This window comes from Culex quinquefasciatus, chromosome 1 (genome assembly GCF_015732765.1).
Source record: "Culex quinquefasciatus strain JHB chromosome 1, VPISU_Cqui_1.0_pri_paternal, whole genome shotgun sequence".
Classification (NCBI taxonomy): Eukaryota; Metazoa; Arthropoda; class Insecta; order Diptera; family Culicidae; genus Culex; species Culex quinquefasciatus.
This window is the reverse complement of record NC_051861.1, coordinates 113,831,788-113,851,268: the sequence shown is the minus strand read 5'-3', so window position 1 is coordinate 113,851,268 and position 19,481 is coordinate 113,831,788. Positions and strand designations below refer to the sequence as shown.

General features: G+C 30.6%; 2 protein-coding genes and 2 non-coding genes across 4 annotated transcripts in view; 2 read left to right on the top strand and 2 right to left on the bottom strand.

Moving 5' to 3' along the window:
- Positions 1–19,481, bottom strand: part of LOC6045627 — a 342,844-nt gene that overhangs the window by 219,864 nt on the left and 103,499 nt on the right. The gene's annotated exons all lie outside the window — the stretch shown is intronic.
- Positions 1–19,481, top strand: part of LOC6048774 — a 307,506-nt gene that overhangs the window by 188,928 nt on the left and 99,097 nt on the right. The gene's annotated exons all lie outside the window — the stretch shown is intronic.
- Trnai-aau lies at positions 3,490–3,563 on the top strand. Its single transcript has one exon. It is a non-coding gene; the product is annotated as a tRNA-Ile (tRNA).
- On the bottom strand, positions 4,501–4,582 carry Trnas-cga. The gene has a single exon. It is a non-coding gene; the product is annotated as a tRNA-Ser (tRNA).

The following is a 19,481-nucleotide window of genomic DNA, read 5'->3' as shown; positions in this document are numbered from 1 at the left end:
CATTTGGAGAATTTCGGGCAGATACTTTCTGTTATTTTATCAAGCGTTAGTTTTAACACCAGGTTAAATGTATTTAAGGAACATTCTCTATACAAAATTGACAAAATTGTGAAAAACGTTAATTTTTAAGCTGCGACATCTTTAATTTTAATTTTTGTATTTTTAATCCGGCTAAAATCTTTTGGTGCCTTCGGTATGCCCAAAGAAGCCATTTTGCATCATTAGTTTTTCCATATACTTTTCCATACAAATTTGGCAGCTGTCCATACAAAAATGATGTATGAAAATTCAAAAATCTGTATCTTTTGAAGGAACTTTTTGATCGATTTGGTGTCTTTGGCAAAGTTGTAGGTATGGATAAGGACTACACTGAAAAAATATGATACACGATAATTTTTTTTGCTGATTTTTAATTTCATTTTTTGTCACTAAAACTTGATTTGCAAAAAAAAAACACTATTTTTATTTTTTTATTTTTTGATATGTTTTAGAGGACATAAAATGCCAACTTTTCAGAAATTTCCAGGATGTGCAAAAAATCTTTGAGCGAGTTATGAATTTTTGAATCAATACTGATTTTTTTTTTAAATCGGAATGTAGGTCGCAAAAATTTTTCAACTTCATTTTTCGATGTAAAATCGAATTTGCAATCAAAAAGTACTGTAGTGAGATTTTGATGAAGTGCATCGTTTTCAAGTTATAGTAATTTTTAGGTAACTTTTTATTCATTTTTTTTTAAATAGGTTTTTTGAATTTTGTTGATACGACCCTTAGTTGCTGAGATATTGCCATGCAAAGATTTAAAAACAGGAAAATTGATGTTTTTTAAGTCTCACCCAAACAACCCACCATTTTCTAATGTCGTTATCTCAGCAACTAATGGTCCGATTTTCAATGCTAAAACATGAAACATTCGTGAAATTTTCCGATTTTAACGAAAACAATATTTTCAACTTTTTATGACATTTCAAAATGGCCAAAAATTTAATATTACGTCCTTTTGAAATGTTAGTCTTGATTAAAAAAAAATGAAAATATTGTTGTTGCAAGTTTTAGGTAATTTTATGAAAAATAAAGTAAAACTAGACAAATTTGAAAAAAAATAAATATTTGTGAGGCTTGTTTTGATTTCTACAATATTTTACATCTTTTTGGCAAAGTTCAGCAAGTTGTAGCATTTGTTACCTACAGGAACATTAATAAATACACATAGGGAGTGTGGGGTAATTTGGACACCCTAAGGAAATTGCTCTGCCACGGGCTGTATGGATATTTTAAAGGAATGTGGATGACACCAGAGGATAATAGAGTCCATATTTGATGGAAAAATGTCATTCATTTCGATAAATTTTGATGAAAACCCCATTTTTATCGCAAAAATTAAAAGGTGTTCAAATTATCCCCACATTTTTGTGTGGGGGTAATATGAACACCCCTATGGGGTAATTTGGACACATGTTGAAGAATAAGTTTAACATTTTATTTTTTGAGCATGCTTTTGTAATTGCTTTATATTTTGAAGTGTTGTTTTGCTCACAATATTTCATCAAAGGTTTAAATAATGATTTTGTGATAGAACTATAATTCAATAGGAAGATAACAAATAGTTCAGTGTAGTATACCTAATTTAATCATTAATTCTGAAATGAATTAAACATTGATTCTGGATTAGGCACAAGTATAGTTTTTAGTGATTAAGGTATTGTTTAGATTTATATAAATCAATCTTTATATAGAACTAATTTACCTGAAACCATCATTTTTTTAATTTTACATGTAGTCCTTCAAATTTAAATATTATTGTTAACCAGCATAGACATTAGAAATGTCACAGAATTTACTAAAAACAATCAACGTTAGAGTCTTGTTGAACGCCAAATGTGAAGTAATCACATTTTCATCCATTCGAATATTGGAATAAATTTATCTAAATTAAAAAAATAGGGGTTTTGTGAAAGTTCTGATTGCTCACATTCCTTTATGAGTGTTTTGACATTTTAAATCCTTCTAAATCCCTTTAAGAACTCAACCAACCATGAAAGTTATTTTTTTTGCCTGACAGGTAGACCTTCAGGTATGTCCAAATTACCCCACAAGCCATATCCAAATTACCCCTATAGCATGTTTTATCATAAATTGCAATTTTTGATGATAAAAATCGATAAAATGCACAATTTTTATACCATACATACATATCTCAGACATCGTCCAAGCAACCCCCTTAAACAAAAATTGTCCACTTTTTTGCCATATAACCTCTGCAAAACCTTATTTCCCAACACTCAAATATTAGAACTTAAGGCAGTGCCAACCGGCCTTTGGAAACTTTCACATACTATACCAAAACTACTTAACCTATTCCAACTTTTTTTATTTGTCCATACTCCTAGGCCATTACTAGTACTAGCCTTATCACCTAAATTGCCGTTTTCACTTTATATCCGAAGAAAACGAGATTTTTAAAGGGGTGTCCAAATTACCCCCACTGTCCATATTACCCCAAACTCCATCTAACAAATATTTTATTCGTGAAGTTCTACATTCCATTGAATACGAGCAGGTAATGAAAAATAACTTTAACAAATGCTTCAAGTATTAGTTGTTAATCACTGTTTATGGCTGTTTATGGCTAAGCAAGGGCAAAAAATATTTGACCGAGCTGTGATTTTTTAGAAAAAAGGTTTTCAAATAAAATTAAATATTCAGTGAAAACTAGGGTTGGACTAAACTTGCCCAAGAGTTATATTTATGTGAAACGTGAAGATCTTTTAAAAAAGTCAAGGATGAATTGGAAAAAAATATTAAAGGGCAGTTTTTCCATTTAGAACAATTTTGCATTTAAAAATTTATCAAAAGTTAACGAGAGTTATCGAGATTTTACGAAAAAAATAGTTTGAAAAATCCGGGAGAAACATTACTCCTTAGGACAAAGTTTCATGCAAATCAAAGAGGGGTTGGGGCAACTGCTGCGTGAAATTTAATTAAGTTCGCAATGAAATTTATAATTTTTCCAAAGACTCCCTGCAATAACATAAAATTGTCTTAAAATTAATCTTTCAGGAATATATATTAAGTATGCAGTCTGAAAAGAGGGTCGCTCGGCATCAAAATTACAAATTGAACCCATTTATTCGGTGCAGTTCCCGAGGAGTGCGGCGCTCTTGATTTTCATTTGTGTCGCCCATCAGGACCCATATGTAAACAAGAGTGTTTTTTGCTGATGTTGCTTTTTTATTGACGCAGCATGCTGTTGAAAACCACAATAAATTGGTTCAATAAAATTTACACTCGATTCGCGGAAGGGGGTGAATGTGAAACACAAATCGACAGCAAACAGTTGTTTCGCCGTTGGGATTAACAGTCAGAAAAATACAGATACTTTTGATATTTTTAAAATTTAACTTAACAAAAAAATTATGTTTTTCAAATTTAGAACTACAGATGAGACGCATGGCATTTCAACTGTGAAAATTTCGCGAAATATCAAGCGGCCCCATAGCTCAGCTGGTTAGAGCGTCGTGCTAATAACGCGAAGGTCGTGAGTTCGATCCTCTCTGGAGCCAAGCTACTTTTTTATTATGTTGCTTCCTTTTGTACTTCGTCATACTCACAACAATGTTATCAATCTTTTTACAATAAAACATAAAAAAATCTACAAGCGCCACTTCCGCTAGCTGAGCACTCAAGTCTGTCAAGTGTCTTTTTGAAGAGTAATATTTCCCACCAGAAAAAAAAACGAAAAAAAAAAAACGATTCCTAAGAGTGCCAACCTTGAAATTTGAAACACGGCCTGTTGGCGAGCGCAAATCGAGGAAAACTCTCAGTGAAACAAGTGGCTGGCCAACTTCACGGTCATCGTATCACGGCTATGAATTTAAGTTTAGGGGGGAAAATGACAACAATCTCGTTAAAACGGTCACCTCCGAGAACGGTATCTTACGAAGTTGGTGTTTAACCCTTGATTAATTTTTTTTCGAAAAAGGTTTTTTTTTCAAAGTTTGAAATTAACTTTATTTTTAGATTTCGTTGAAAATTTACAAAAATAGCCATAAAAAAGCAATAATAAAATTGTAATATCATGCCAAGTCACTCAAGGGTTAGTCTCTAAAACGTAAAACAAGTACTTCCAGTTCGCGCTGACAGGTTCGTCGGAAGGGCGCTCCGCAAATGATAAATAACCAGATACTAAAAGTAAACAAACACAGACAATAAGGCACCCTTTTAACAAAACGCACATTTTTCCCACGGCAGAGTCAACCACAAAACAAAAACCCGACCGCCCAACCATTTTACCTCAGTGCTGTCGGACAATGGGCAACAAACCTAGCGGTGACCCCCGCCAAGTCTGCTTCTGGGCGGACATACTTAACCCCCTGTCAGTCACAAGACTCAACTCAACTTAATTCAAATTCTGTGTTGTTGTTGTTGTTGGACCAGAGTCCATTCACACGAGGCAACTAAACGATTGACCGTGAAAACGACACAAAAAAAAACAATGTCCGCAGCCGGTAGGATTCGAACCTACGCTCCCAGAGGGAATCTGATTTCGAGTCAGACGCCTTAACCACTCGGCCACGACTGCTGGCGGTGGTGGGGTGGGGCGAGTTCACCGAACGGGTGGTTTTTGTTTGTTTACTTTCTTTGGTTGTTTATGATTTTACTGCCGACTAATCACAGGTTTACATTTTTTAAATCGGAGAAAATAAAAACATTGTCGGTTTATATTGTTTGGGTTTCACTTCAATAAATCTTATTTGCACTCTTGATTAATTTTCAATTTAATTCGGTTTTATTAGTGAACAATCATGTTACAACAAGTTCATTTGCAGTTTTGAAGTTCCTTTCAGCTGTGTGTTAAATCTCAATTCATTTTGGAACGATTATTGCTTATAACGTTATAACTAAGAGATTACCAAGAGTAAGAAAAAAAATAGATAAAACTTACTAAAAGAATCTTCATTGAAACATGATATTTTTAATTAGATTTTTTCAAAGATATTTTAATGTTAAAAATAGTGTTTATTTTTCTTAAAGGAATGGAGCAAAAATAAATAAAGCCAATTCTTATAAGATTAAGGCAAAAATAATAAGAATAAAGTCTGATAGATATGTCTAGAATGTATGCTTTGTTCGTATAACATGTAAATTTAATTTCAATTTTTTAAGCTCATCTTTTCCTCAACATACATTTTAAATATAAAGATCAGTTTATGGAAAATTTACTAAATGACGTAATATTTTTTGAAAATAACTGAGACTACATCCTGTTGAAAAAAATACCCCAGAATGCCTGTAAATTTTCCTGTAATTTTTCATGATGTTTAAAATAGTACTGAGCACTATTTTGACCATCACTGAAAAAAACAGACAGAGGATGTCAAATGCATTTGATAAAACTTGAATTCACTCAAATTGTCCGAGACCTGACTGATTTGATTTGACCGGATCGATTAAAAAATAATTGGGTTATTCTCTGTCAAAATTATTCATTGCCAATTTTTCTAAGAAATTATTATAAATACCTGTTTTTTTAAATTGGCCCCTGCTTCCTTATCGGACAATCTTGAAAAGAAATTATGTTAGGCCGCTGCAAATATTTTTTGATGTTTATGTCCCTCGACTCTGACCGAGGGGGTATAAAAATTTAAATTACGAGCCTTGGTTTCAATATTTTGATGAAAAAAGTGTTTTTAAATGCATTATACATCCAGTCCAGTTGTTTTGCCAAAACAAAAACTTTGAAAAATATTTGCAACGGCCTAAATTATTAATTTTAAAATTTTTAAATTTTAATAAATTTCAAAACAATTTAATTTTCGAAAATGCCAATTTTGAACTTAAAATATTCCTAAACTTAAAAAAAACTATTTAAAAAAAACTATCCCACATAAAAATAAATAAATTCAGAAAATTTTAGATTTTAAAAATTTCCATTTTTTTTAAATGTCTTGAATTCAAAAAATAAATCTCATAAATCTAGAATTTAATAAAAAAAAAATCTTGAAAAATTTAAATTTTAAAAATGACTAAATTTTAAAAACGTCTAAATTTCGAAAATTTCAAAATAAAAAAAATGATTTTTTAAATTTTCTAATTTTGTAGCGTTCTATTTTTCAAAAAAACCAATTTTTAAAAATTCATTTTTTTAATTAACAAATAAAAAGTATTCTAAAAATTTAAGATTTTGAAATTAATAAACTAAAAGTAACCTAAAAAATTAAATTTCAAAAAATTTAAACTAAAAAAAACTTATTTTTTCAAATTTTAAAAAAATTTTAGCTTATAAAATTTATTTCAAAAATCTAGATTTTCTAGAATTTTTAAAAATGTTTTAATTTTAAAAAAATGTCTAAATTTTAAAATTTTTAAAATTTATTAGGGCCGTTGCAATAGTAGTTTATGCAACAAGTTGCAAAAAGAGGATTTTTTCAGCACGAGTCGTACATTTATCCAACGAGGTTCACCGAGTATAAAAAAAAGTATAAAAATTGAAATTACGAGCCATGGTTTCTACATTTGAATGAAAAAAGTGTTTTAAAATGCATTATACACCTGTCCAGTTGTTTTGCCATCATTAGTTTCCAAAATGTCTAAGTATTGACGAAAATTTTATTTTGAAGAAAAATAAAATTTTTGCGGTGCTGTGCATTGGAATTTCCTAAAAATTCAAAATATATTTAAACAAGCCAAAACATGCTAAATATGATTATCAATGCAGAAAAATGCATTTTAGATTGTTTTCAGTTGATTAGACTAATATTTTCATGGAAATTTTGAAGTTTTTTTTTTGAAAAATATTTTTTATTTACAGCTAGGTTTAAAAAAGTTTAAATAAAGCTATTTAATTTTTCAATCATGCAAAATTAAACATTTTCTAACTGTGTAGTTCAACCTACACAGAAAAAAAGTTCAGTTTTTTTGTATGACCCTGACGACGGAAGGCAAACAAACACAGAAAAAAAATCATGGTAATATTACATCATGGAAGAGGTACATTTTTTATGTCAGAAAAAAGGTGTAATTATACCTCTGGAAATGTGTAATTTTACCACTTTTCTGGTGTAGTATCACTTTTTCAGTCGAAATTGAGGTAAAATTACATTATAAAAGAGGTAATATTCAACCTTCCAAAATTACAGCTTAAAAATTTACATTATTTTTACTGTGAATGATTATTGACTAAAATTAAAATGTTGGGACCACAGATCGGTAAAAGACATAAAAGTTTTGGATTTTTTTTTTTAAGAATTCATCGGTATTTAGCACATTTTTTTTTTTGATAACTGAGCAGTTCTCTAGGATTTCGGTCATTCGATTTTTTTTTTTTGTATTTTTTAATCCGACTGAAACTTTTTTGGTGCCTTCGGTATGTCCAAAGAAGCCATTTTGCATCATTAGTTTTTCCATATAATTTTCCATACAAATTTGGCAGCTGTCCATACAAAAATGATGTTTGAAAGTTCAAATATCTGTATCTTTTGAAGGAATTTTTTGATCGATTTGGTGTCTTCGGCAAAGTTGTAGGTATGGATACGGACTACACTGGAAAAAAATGATACAGGGTTAAAAAAATTTTGTTGATTTTTTTATTTAACTTTTTATCACTAAAACTTGATTTGCAAAAAAACACTATTTTTAATTTTTTTTATTTTTTGATATGTTTTAGAGGACATAAAATGCCAACTTTTCAGAAATTTCCAGGTTGTGCAAAAAATCATTGAGCGAGTTATGAATTTTTTAATCAATACAAATTAAAAAAAAAATCGAAATTTTGGTCGCAAAAATTTTTCAACTTCATTTTTCGATGTCAAATCAAGTTTGCAATCAAAAAGTACTTTAGTGAAATTTTGATAAAGTGCATCGTTTTTAAGTTACAGCCATTTTTATGTAACTTTTTTCAAAATAGTCGCAGTTTTTCATTTTTAAAATTAGTGCACATGTTTGCCCACTTTTGAAAAAAATATTTTTGAAAAGCTGAGAAAATTCTCTATATTTTGCTTATTTGGACTTTGTTGATACGACCCTTAGTTGCTGAGATATTGCAATGCAAAGGTTCAAAAACAGGAAAATTGATGTTTTCTAAGTCACACCCAAACAGCCCACCATTTTTCAATGTCGATATCTCAGCAACTAATGGTCCGATTTTCAATGTTAATATATGAAATATTTGTGAAATTTTCCTATCTTTTCGAAAACAATATTTTCAAAATTTTCAAATCAGGCTAACATTTCAAAAAGGCCAAACATTCAATATTACGCCCTTTTAAAATGTTAGTCTTGATTTGAAAATTTTGAAAATATTGTTTTCGAAAAGATCGGAAAATTTCACAAATGTTCCATATATTAACATTGAAAATCGGACCATTAGTTGCTGAGATATCGACATTGAAAAATGGTGGGTTTTTTGGGTGTGACTTAGAAAACATCAATTTTCCTGTTTTTAAACCTTTGCATTGCAATATCTCAGCAACTAAAGGTCGTATCAACAAAGTCCGAAGAAGCAAAATATAGAGAATTTTCTCAGCATTTCAAAAATATTTTTTTCAAAAGTGTGCAAACATGTGCAATAATTTTTAAAAATGAAAAACTGCGACTATTTTCAAAAAAGTTTCATAAAAATGGCTATAGTTTGAAAACGGTGCACTTTATCAAAATTTCACTTAGGTTCTTTTTGATTGCAAATTCAATTTTACATCAAAAAATGAAGTTAAAAAATTTTTTCGACCAAAATTTCTATTTTTTGAAAAAAATCAGTATTGATTAAAAAATTCATAACTCGGTCAATGATTTTTTGCACAACCTGGAAATTTCTGAAAAGATGGCATTTTATGTCCTCTAAAACATATCAAAAAATAAAAAAAAATAAAAATAGTGTTTTTTGCAAATCAAGTTTTAGTGATAAAAAGTTAAATAAAAAAATCACCAAATTTTTTTTACCGTGTATCATTTTTTTCCAGTGTAGTCCGTATCCATACCTACAACTTTGTCGAAGACACCAAATCGATCAAAAAATTCCTTCAAAAGATACAGATTTTTGAATTTTCATACATCAATTTTGTATGGACAGCTGCCAAATTTGTATGGAAAATTATATGGACAAACTAATGATGCAAAATGGCTTCTTTGGGCATACCGAAGGCACCAAAAAAGTTTCAGTCGGATTAAAAAATACAAAAATTATAATTGAAGAAAAAAGACCGATTTCGTAGAGAATTGCTCAACTCTAATGATGTATAAAGCATTTTGCGATCATTTTTGTATCAAAATTTCGAAAATCAATATTGAAATTGAGTTTTTTTTGCCCTCAACTTAACTAAAATTTTCAACAATCTTTTTCCGTTTTTTTTTTTTACTTTTTTCTTTCTTTCGAAAGTAATCAAAGAGACCTAAACTAAAAGTGAAGAAAGACAAGAAAAAAAAAACAAACACCAAACTCCACCACAAGCCAATTTGAAACACCACAATCCATTCATCTTCCCCGGCGGCGGCATCAACTAGTTGGCAGCGGCAGCAGCGTTCAACCTGTCATCAAAGTGCGGTCGGCAATCGATCGTGAGGGGTCTTTCGGTCGTGCCGGTCGGTGTGGGGGTCCGCCAAACTTGACGTTTGTGGCAAACAACAATCGATTAGAAAAAGGCGCGCTGCGCCCACTTGAAAGAGATGTTTGTTTTGATTGGTTTGGTTTTGGTTTAGTTTTGATGGTTCGAGATTTTTCGGAAATATATAAATTAGCATGTGGAGAAAGGAAAGTGATCCATTTTCAGATTTTTAATTGATTTTTTTAATTAAATTTTGTCAAATCTCCAGAACAGATGTTGATGATTCTATAATTATTTTTTTTTTGTTTTATAATATTTCTTTTGTTTTACATTCACTTTCCATTTTAAGTATTTTTTACTTTCTGTCTCACTCTAATAATTTATTTTGCAATTGTTCTCGTTTTCTTTCGATTTCCTCTTATTATTCCCCAATCAAATATGCAAATGTCTTTATCGTGCCCGATCTCAAAACCCCATTTATGGAGCATAAACGTTTTATTGCCATAATTTGCCACGTGCAGCAGGCCCATTTACCCGCTTACAAGAGCCAAGTTTCGCCAACAATTTGCACTCTGTTATTAATTTCGCCATCGTCCAACAACAAAGAATCGATCTCTCTCTCTGGGTTGTTATTCTAATGCTGTCTAAATATTTCACAAAGCACCACAGCATCGAGAGGTTAGACCGAGAAATTATGCTCTGACCAGCGTGACCACCCTCGGAGAGGCCATTAAGGGGTCCAGTAAGGCACACCAACCCATTCTGGGGGTCGTTTCCAGATCAGACCAGTGCAAGAAGAAAGAATGAAAAAAAATCAATCATAATTAACCTATCAGGGGCCAAAATTGCACACACAAAAAGGGCACATTGCTGGACATTAGACACACACACACACACGAGGGGAGGGGGCGTGTTTTGGCTTCTCCGGTGGCGCAGCAGCAGCTGCTCCTTGGCCACAACAGACATAGAAATAGAAGCCTCCTTTGTACTCTTCTAAGGTTCTCTCGTTGTATGCAAAATAATTTGATTTTCGCAAACCCCCATCTAAGCTCCCTGGACCCCGCAACGTCTCGGCGTAAAAATAGTGTCGAAGGAGGTTGTTCGTTGGAGTTCTCTGAAAAAATATCTTAGTCCAGTTTTTTTAGGTTTGTTCAGGCAAATTAACTTTCAACTTTTAGTCTTTCTCCTTTCAAAATTCACCCAAAAAAAAACAGATAGCCTAATTACCAAATTTTATTTATTTATATTTAAATAAAAAGCACAGTTTCGGGTCTTCTTTAAAAAAAGTTGAGTTCCTTTTCAAAAGGTCATATGCGTCATTAGTTTCCTATGCTTATAATATTATAATAGGTAGCTGAGAAATATTGAGTTTTGGGACCACAGATCGGAAAACGACGTAAAACCGTAAGATTTTTTGTTAATAAATATATTGATAACGTTTGTCATAATCTTTGATTGAAAATTGAAAAAAAATAAAGTGATTTTTTTTTACAAATGTTTTTTTTTTTGTTCGAGGGGGTAGGGAGGGAAAGGGGGTTTAAGTGTTACTTTAGAAAATTGGAAACAAAAACTATCCCAAAATTCAAAATTGTAAAAGCCTTAAGTGTGCGGTTTGATTCAAGAACAAAAATAAACGTTTTACAATGTATTTTATTTTTTATCGCTTGTGACAAGTTTCAATTAATTATTTGTTCTATTTTTTCAATAAAAAATACTATGCTTTTTATTTTTTTTAATCTCTTTTTACCTAATTTTTACAATGTTGAGATTTTGAAGATGTTTGTGGCCAATGTTTGAATATTACAGATTTTTTTCTTCTGTTATTTTTTTAAACCGAATTTTACAAAATTGACAGATACGATCAGATTTTTAAAGAAGTTTCTTGTAGCTATAGTAACTGTTTTTAAACTTAACTTTTTTTGACTTTTCACAGAATTTATTTTTCTTCGATTCCAAGAAAAAACATATTTAACTTTCATGTTGCAAATTTTGATAAATTTATTTTTTTTCGTACAAGTCATGATTTTTTTTTAAGAAAAAAACTATACTTAAAATTCACTAGGCAAACGTTTGAATACTTATAGAAATTTATTTTCAAACGTTTTTTTCCATTTTCAAGCATAACATCATCTGACTTTTTTAAGGTTAAAAAAAACAATGTTGTATAAAATCATGTACCCATATTGAAAATTCCTTAAATTTTAGATTTTTGTAGTTCATTCGGCATTTAAAAAAAAAATTTACAAGGAACGAACCATGCATTTTTTTTTGTTTTTTTTTAATACGCCATGTTTTGTAAAAAAAGGATTTTTTCAGCTTTTAAACGTTACAAGAATACTTGCAAAATTCAGCCTTGTAAATTTGATGGTTAAATATACTCATTTTTCGTGTAATTTTACCTAAATTAATGTGTACAAACGGAAATTCAACAGAATTGATGAAAACTTCACCAGTTCATGATGTAATATTGCACCTTTTTCAGCATCAAATCTGTCAACATTCTTAGATGATATATTGATATTGTCATATTGTATTACCATGTTTTTTTACTGAAAATGAATTTTGGAAAGTTGAAATTGGTTGATAGAATATTATCTCTTTTTATAGTAATTTTACCTAAAAAAATATGTAAAAATGTGAACCTGATGAAAATTCACCACTTGTGATGTAATATTACATATTTTTTATGACACAAAATTTGTCACCATTTCCTGATGAATATTACCATCATTTTTTTCTGTGTAGTGTTAAGGAAATTTGAGCGTTATTTCTTATAAAATTCTAATGATATTATTTTAGTTTTTGTTTAAACAAAAATGATTTAAACTTTGAAAATTCATGCCAGGTTTAACTATGCTTAAAATGAGAATCAACGCAGTTTATTAAATTATTTTCAGTTACTTTTGTAATTTTGGTTACATGTCTATTTTCATTTAGATTGCGTTTTGTTTTCTTGGAAAAAAACTTTTTTTTCATCTGATTTTTTGAGGAAACCTTGAAAGGGTGACATAAGCTTTGAATAATATTTGCAATGGCCCAAACATGGTATTAAAAAGACATTTTTCTTTTTTATAGTTATGTTATTTTCTCCGGAAATGGGCGGCTTTTATTTTTTTAATTTGGCGATCTAAATAAATACCCCAGAAAATGTCTAAAAATCCGTTTACAATGTGACTTTAAATTTGAAATCGAATCGAAGCCGAAAAAGACATCTACAATTTTGATTTTATGACATCCAAGTCGGATTTTCAATTTAAAAAAGTGCTTATATATTACAATTTTCAGATACACACAAAATCAAGCATAACTGTGCATAAGTGTTCAAAAGTTTGAAATCAATATTTTCGGCTTTTGTATGTTCATTTTGAAAATATTTTAAAAGGCCGATACAATTATAAAAAAAAATGCCTCAATTTGACCATCTTAATGTAAAAAAGTTAAAGTCTTTTGAAAAAAGTGTTTGCTCTCTAATTTTTCGAGCCGATTTTTAACTATCACAAATGTTGAATTTTTCATTAAAATAAAGTATGATTTAACAGCACTTACAAAAAAATAGTTTTCTAGACAAAACTTCAATTCTCTGCAATAATACAAAAAAAAACAATAACAGCTTTTCAATTTCCACAGTCATGGAAATTGTAGAGTTTTCTCAGCTTCTTGATAAAATACTTTCAGAAATGGACACTATTTTAAAATACAAAAAATACTACTGAAATTAACTCTGATATCATAATTTTCTCTCAAAATTTAACTATACGGAAATTTTTAATGAAGTTCGCCATGTTTGAAATGCAGTCATTTAAGGTAGTTTATTTATAAAGAAATGGTGCCCACATTTTTTTGTAAAAATACCTTTTTTGCAGAGGCGACGCGTGGCCAAAATGTTTACCTGTTCAAACAATCTTTTCAGTAATTTTCAAGTTTTTTAGCTCAATCATACTTAAAAAATATCTTTTATACATAATATAGAGAAATTAGATGATGTTAGCAATATTGTTGTGAGAAGTGTTGATCACATGATTTTTATTGAAATAGTAACTCTTTCAAATTACAGCAATGATCACTCTTCAAGAAGTGTAAAATTGAAATGATTTTTACGTTGTAGTTTTCTATAATTAGCTTCATTATTCTCAATTCTCACTAAGGAAACATTCCGGATGTTGACCATTCTAATCCTGAAATCACGTGCTCTAGTTTCCTGACAAAAAAAAAAACAATTAGGCCATAAAAATTGTATTTTACGGTTCTCTTCAAAATTTCCCTAAAAAACTAGGGGGAAAAAATTGATATCGATGATTTTTTTTCTCGTTTAACAAAAACTCGTGCAATCAATTGAACGTTTAACGTTTATTTTTGCATTGATTTTCAAAATGGGCTTTTTAAGCATATAACAAATTTTGAATTGATAGCCAAAAATAAAAAAATAATTGCCATAGTTAAGTATAAAAAATCTGTGATTTTTTGTTATTTTACTGCATCTTATATCTCAATATAAATCTACAAAAAATAAAATAAAAAACATCACTTTATAAAATAAATAAATTACGACAGCTTATTTAAGCTTTATTTTGATTTTTGTTTTTGGACAAACAACATGTAAAGGAAATTATTGTATGCTTGGTAGGTTAAGGATTTTGTTCTATTTTCTTCCAAATTATTTTGCAAATCTGTCGATGAACTTGCTTGCTCACTTTTGAGCTATTTATTACTTTATTTCAGTTTAAAACGCTTTTTGGAAGCAACATGCCGTTCTACTATTTATAACAATTAAAAAAGTTTTACAAAAATATTTGAGCGAACCCCTCAAATCGTCCTGGGATCATGGAACAGCCAAGCGCATTCGTATCTATATAGCTCTCAATGAAAATCTAACGCGCACTGAAAATTCTCCCAAGCAGTCGCCAACCTGTTCGGATTGCTCCATGCACGAGTTCCCATACAACGCATCCAAAAATACACAGAAAGACCCCCCTATTTGTACACGCTGGACGGTATGAATGTGGTAGTTCAGGGTGTGCATGAAAGCTTTTGGACAGTCGACATAAAAGCGCGCGAGCCGAGACACGAGTAGGGAGAGAGCAAAGTTCAAAGAGAGAGAGAAAACTTCATATTTTGCTCTCTCCCTGCTCGCGTCTTGGCTCGCGCGCTTTTATGTCGACTGACCAAAAGCTTTCATGCACACCCTGAACTACACATTCATACCGTCCATCGTGTACAAATAGGGGGGGTTTTCTGTGTATTTTTTGGATGCGTTGTATGAGAACTCGTGCATGGAGAAATCCGGACAGGTTGGCGGCTGCTTGGGAGAATTTTCTTTGACGCTCTATGATACGAATGCGCTTGGCTGATTCATGATTCCAAGAAGAGTTGGCGTGTTCGTTCAATTATTTTGATGAACATATTTTAATTCTTTCTTCGGAAAGAAATCAAAATGATCACCTGTCCTATGAACAGGTTGAACAGGTGGACGCGACGCCTCTGCTTTTTTGTTTGGAAAAAAAATCTCTAATTTATAGAATTCACCAAAATATTTGGAAAAGTTCAATACAACACAAATATTGAAGAAAAACTTTCCAGAGAATTCTTTTAGCCTTTCCTGACTTATTGCTGGTGGCCATGATCTGAAGAGGGTCAGCCCAGAGTGCATCCGGACCGGACTATACCCGACCCAGAGCCTAGCCCCGTCCGACCCCCCCGTGATTGTTAGTGAAACTTTAATTGCACATGATCTGTTCCTGCATTTTGGCATCAAGCAGCAAAGCAAAAACTTTTTTTTTCAGCTATAGAAGGTTCTAATTCTTTTTCAATTTATTCCGAAGCATTTAAGAGGGGTGTGGGGGGTAAAATGGACCCCTCCCCCCTTCCTCTTACTTCCACCCAAGTTTTCGTTAAAGGGCAGTTTCAGCGATTGAATCCATCAACGAAGGCAATCAAGCTCACGCGAGAACACTTCTTGAAGGGAGAGAGAGAACTTTTGCGCTGGAGGCTGCAGAAATCAAGCAGTTTAGAGAAGTTGGTACTTTGTCTTGTGTGTGTGTGTGGGTTGTGGTTTTTACGCCGTTTAGGGCAGTTGCAATTACCAAGTTCTGTTAAGGGTGGTTCGACCGGTTTGCGCTCCAAGGTTTGAGTTTAACGAGGAAATGACTGCAGTTTAAATGCAATCGAAAGATTAGCCGGTTTGCTGCTGGTTCTTAGATTAATCACAAATTGTGATCAGTATTGCCCTTTTTTCGATGACAGAATCATACCTGAAAGAAAAAAGAAAAAAAAAATATATATATTAGTGATAATCTCAAATCAAGAACAATAATGTTTCTAAATTTGTTAGAAAAAGTTAGAACAGCACTAACCCCAAACTCTTATTTCCGGTTTCATTTCAGGTGAGTTCCATTCAAATTCCGGACACAAATCCTCAAAAGGAGTGCGACATTGCAAAAAAGCAACCTTCCCAAATTCCAAACAACCTGGATCCCGGTACGTGAAAGCTACAACAAAAAAGGCGATACAATTCAATCCCCGAAAGCCAACCACCAGAAGATGAAAATCCAGTGGAGCAAATCCAACTCCCCTTGAAAACGTCCTCGGCGGAGAACAAAAAACAATCCACCTCAATCAATTGCATTTGTTGCACCAACAACTTCTCCGTGTGAACCTTTTTCGCAGAATTTTGAGGGACGGGGGGAATGACACAGTCGAAAAGGACGCGACATTTGTGAAAGTTTGAATTTTTTTCTTTTAAAAAAAATACAATTTAGATGTTGATTTAAAAAAAAAGCCTCGAAAATCGTTAATAAAAGTGAAAAGTAATTTCTCAAAATTTATTTTCCGTGTTCAACACACACTTACTCACAAACTCTACTGGTCACTTTTCACATCCATCCTTCAAGTTGTCATCGTAGTGCGTAAATCGAATTCCGGATTTGTATCGCCAGCGGCGATGTTCTTTCAGCAATTCAACACAAAAAAACGCCAAAAAAGAGTCCAAGAATGTTACCCCTTTTTAACGGTTCAACGCCCAAAGACATAGATTTTTTTTTGTCCCGCAAGTGATTTTTTTTGTGGGCTGCGGAGTACAAATCTATCACGCAGTGTGTTGACAGATTCTATTTCAGAGCCTCGTAAAATGAGTAAAGTTACATCTTTTTAGGGTAAATTTCATGTGAAGTTACAGGATAACGTAGAATGTTTTTTTTTCTTTGTTAAAAAATATTTTGATGTTGAATAAGCATTGAAAGAAAAACTCTTTTTTAATTGAATTACTGTTTTTACAAAAAAAAATGAAAAATATTGGAAAAGTTACTTTAAAAAAAAAACAATAAATAGGCAAAACATAATGAAAAAAATATGTATATTGGAAATTAAAAACTAAAAAAAAAACTAACATAAAAAGTAAAGTTTCAGATTTTTTAAGTTTGTATCGAAACGAAAATCGGAAAAAATGGCAATAGAAGGTAACATATAATTTTGCAATTCCGTCGTGAAACTACTTACTTTTCCTGTCATTTTTGAACGACAAAAAAGCCTACTTTTCTGTACCAAAAATAATAAAATCAAATAGTAACACTTTTCAAAATAAATGCTGAAAAGTTCTACTATTCAGCACTGAAATCGATGCTGAAAAGTTGAACTTTTCAGCCGTTGTTTCGAAAAGAAATAGTTTTCAACATTTTTTTTTATTTAAACGGTTAATTTTCAAAATACATGAGCATTTGACTCATAATTCCACTCAAAGGTTGTTTTTCGGAATTGCAAAAAGTAGTTTGTGAAACTAGTTTTTAAAATTTTTCCAGCACGAGTCGTACATTCATCCGACGAGGTTTACCGAGTTGTGTAAATGCGACAAGCGCTGAAAAAAAAAATCAAGTTTTACAACAAGATGCTTCCGACATTTTTTGCAATTCCAAAAAACACTTTTTGAATGGAATTTTATGTCAAACATCTAAGTGTTAAGTGAATTCATCGTTCAAAAAAAAAACTTTTCGAAAATACTTACTGAATAGTTAAACTTTTCAATGAATTCATGAATATATATTTTTCTCTCCTAAAATTCACGTAATTTTCAATATGTGGTTCAAAAATTTAAAGTTGGTAAAGTTCATAAAAATACTCTATTTGATTAAAAATGAAAAAATAAATTTTATTCAATGTAACCTAAATATGGAAGAAACCAAAACTTTTACAATTATTTGCAAAACCAAAATGATTTACAAAATATTTCTTTTTTATAATGAATCTTTAAAATACTCGCATTTTAAAGATTGAAATATGGGTATCAAATGGCGGAGATTTTTGTTAAAATTTTCATAAAAAAGAAGATTTAAGTGTGAAATACTCAAATTAGAGCATTAAAAAACGGTGTTTTGAGAAAAAAGTATTTTATAACATTTTTAACTAAGTTTTGTTATGTTATTAGCCATATTGCAACAGTAAAAAAAATTTTTTTTTGCGCTCTAAATTCTAACGTATTGAAAATTTATGCGTCGTTTGATGAAACTAAAATTGGGATTACTTTTTTAAATGAAAATATGAAAGATGGGAATAACTCATAAAAATAATACTTAAAAGAGAACTATTTATTTTTGGGTTTTCAAGGTCAAATAAACAACTTTTATCTTGCTCTTTATTTTTTTTTAAAACCGATTTAAGTTAGAAGTTTTTTAAAAAGAAAACTCAAAAACATAAAAATTAAAAAAAAATATTGGACCTAAAAAAAAACTTCAAATTTGAAACAATTTATAATTAAGACTTTGTCGCAACATTAGACCTTTTGAAATTTTTAATCAAAGAAACATTTAAAAAAATCATTAAAATTTTTCGTTTTCAAATTCTTTTTGACGGATAAATTTAAGGCAAAAAGAAAATATAATTCTCTTTTTAAGAATGGGTTTGAACCATTTTTTTCAACTTTTGACATTTTTATTTCAAAAATGGAAATAAACTCTTTTGAAAAAGTAAAAAATACATAGATTAAACTTGGAAACGAAGAAATTTAATAATTTTTTTAAATGTTTTTTCGATTGAAAATTTAAAAATTTCGAATGTTGCGACAAAGTCTAAATTCTAAATTAGTTCAAATTTGGAGGACCTCAAGTCCAATAAACTTTTTTCGTTCTTTTTTTACTCTTGGGTGTTTTTAAAAAGGCGGTTTAAAAAACACAAAAAGCAATTGGACCTCGAAAGCCCATGTTCCAGGAATGTTAATTATAGTTGTTTTACAAAAAAAGTGTTTTTTACGGGCACTTTAAATTTCTTTTTCGTAAGTTTTGAAAATGTAATGATTAAAGGATTTGAAAATTACAAGATTTAAAAATTTGAAGAATACGATTATCTCATGAAACAATGCATTATTAAATTGTGGAATAAAAGAGAAGTCATTTTTTTACTTTGAAAATAGGACAATTAGGCTGGTACAAATATTTTTAAAAGTTTTTGTCACCCCCCCCCCCCCTTCAAAATTGGCCCGAAAAATCAGGGGGCAAAAAAAATATTTTTACAATAAACTTCAAAATTTCAATGAAAATTCAAGTGCAACCAACTGAAATCAAATTAAAATACATTCTTCTGCATTTAAAATCATTTTTAGCATGTTTGGGTTTATTAAAAAATCTTAAGACTTTTTGAAAATTTTCGATGCAAAATCTTTTTTTTCGATACAATTTTTGTTTTTGTCAGGTCTTAGATTTTTTGAAAACTAATGATTGCAAAACAACTGAACTAGTGTAAAATGCATTTTAAAACACTTTTTTCATTTAATTGTGAAGACTATGGCTTGTTATTTAAATTTTTATATTTTTTTATTTTTTTGCCCCCCCCCCCCCTTGATCTTGGTCAGGGCCGAGGGACAAAAACTTTTTTAAATATTTGCATCGGCCTTAGTGGAAGTTCTCATATACTTGGCAGGTTAAGAATTCGGTCCTAATTTCATCCAATTTAATGATTTTT